Source organism: Schistocerca serialis, chromosome 10 (genome assembly GCF_023864345.2).
Source record: "Schistocerca serialis cubense isolate TAMUIC-IGC-003099 chromosome 10, iqSchSeri2.2, whole genome shotgun sequence".
Lineage (NCBI taxonomy): Eukaryota > Metazoa > Arthropoda > Insecta > Orthoptera > Acrididae > Schistocerca > Schistocerca serialis.
This window is the reverse complement of record NC_064647.1, coordinates 105,686,735-105,688,761: the sequence shown is the minus strand read 5'-3', so window position 1 is coordinate 105,688,761 and position 2,027 is coordinate 105,686,735. Positions and strand designations below refer to the sequence as shown.

At 43.5% G+C, this 2,027-nt stretch overlaps 1 pseudogene; it reads right to left on the bottom strand.

Moving 5' to 3' along the window:
• Positions 1 to 1,173: 1,173 nt before the first annotated feature.
• On the bottom strand, positions 1,174 to 1,290 carry LOC126425344 (5S ribosomal RNA; annotated as a pseudogene).
• Between the last annotated feature and the right edge of the window lie 737 nt (positions 1,291 to 2,027).

Here is a 2,027-nt window from a genome sequence, read left to right as displayed (position 1 = left end):
TCATGTATGAGGTGGAGTGAATGTTTTATAAACAAAGTCTTATGGAAGATGACAGTGAGAAGAAACTACAGTGTTTGCTGTTTAATCTTTTGTAAGTTTTTGTTTCGCTAAGGAATGAAATAAATAGGAAGTGCAGGGAAGCTAAGACGAAATGGCAGCACGAAAAATGTGAAGAAATCGAAAAAGAAACGATTGTCGGAAGAACTGACTCAGCATACAGTAAAGTGAAAACAGCCTTCGGTGAAATTAAAAGCAAGGGTGGTAACATTAAGAGTGCAATAGGAACTCCACTGTTCAATGCAGAGCAGTGAGCGGATACGGGGGAAGAGGAAGAATTGTCTGATGTGATAGAAGAAGAAACAGGAATCGATTTAGGAGAAATAGGGGGATCCAGCATTAGAATCACAATTTAAGAGAGTTTTGGAGGACTTACAGAAAATAAGGCAGAAAGGGTATTTAACATTCTATCAGAATATCTAAAATCATTATGGGAAGTGGTAACAAAATGATAGTTCACGTTGGTGTGTAGAATGTATGAATCTGGAGTCATGCCATCTCACTTTAGGAAAAATTTCATCCACAGAATTTCGCAGACTGCGAGAGCGACAAGTGCGAGAATTATCGCACAATCAGCTTAACAGCTCATGCATCCGAGTTGCTGACAAGAATAATATTCAGAGACGATCAGTTTGGCTTTAGGAAAGGTAAAGGCACCAGGGAGGCATTCTGACGATGCTGTTGAAAATGGAAGCAAGACTAAAGAAAAATGAAGACACGTTCATAGGATTTGTCGACGTGGAAAAAGCGTTTGGCAGTCTAAAATGGTGCAAGATGTTCGGAATTCTGAGAAAAGTAGGGGTAAGTTACAGGGAGAGACAGGCAATATACAATACGTACAAGAACCAGAAGGAAATAATAAGAGTGGACGACCAAGAATTAGTAAACCTCAATCTGTGCTCCCTTGGTAAAAAAAAAACTCTCCCTTCAGGCCACAAGTGGCCAATCGGGACCATCCGACCGCCGCGTCATCCCCAGCTAAGGATGCGGATAAGAGGGGCGTGTGGTCAGCACACCGCTCTCCCGGTCGTTACGATGGTTTTCTTTCCGGAGCCGCTACTATTCGGTCGAGTAGCTACTCAATTGGCATCACGAGGCTGAGTGCACCCCGAAAAATGGCAACAGTGCATGGCAGCAGGATGGTCATCCATCCAACTGCTGGCCACGCCCGACAGCGCTTAACTTCGGTGATCTGACGGGAACCGGTGTATCCACTGTGGCAAGGCCGTTGCCGAAAATACTGAACAGTACTAGAAATGAGCACAGCGAGAAATTTAACATCAGGTTTGATGGGCACGAAGTAGATGATGTTAAAGAACTCTAGTAAATATACAGTGAAATAACCAATGACGGACGGAGCAAGGAGGATATCAAAAGCAGACTAGTACTGGCCAAAAAGTGCATTCGTGGCCAAGAGAAGTCTGCTAGTACTAAACTTAGGTCTTAATTTGAGGGAGAAATTTCTGAGAACACGTTTGGAGCACAGAATTATATGGCACTGAAACATGGACTGTGGGACAACCGGAAGGAAAGGGAGTAGAACCATTTGAGATTTGGTGCTACATAAGAATGCTGAACTGATAAGGTAAGGAATCAGGAGGTTCTCTGCAGAATCTGAGAGGACAGGAATGTATGGAAAGCTGGCCGGAGTGCCAGAGGGGTTCTAGGCGCTACAGTCTGGAAACGCGTGACCGCTACGTTCGCAGGTTCGAATCCTGCCTCGGGCATGGATGTGTGTGATGATGTCCTTAGGTTAGTTAGGTTTAAGTAGTTCTAAGTTCTAGGGGACTGATGACCATAGATGTTAAGTCCCATAGTGATCAGAGCCATTTGAATCTCTCACACTCTCAGGCATAAATTGAATTCCTGTTTAAATTCTCGAGTCTATAAAACAAAATGATTAGGCAGTTACAGCTCGTAATCATACTCTGTCTGTCTATCGATGTCGAAGTCAGAACCTGGAATGAAAT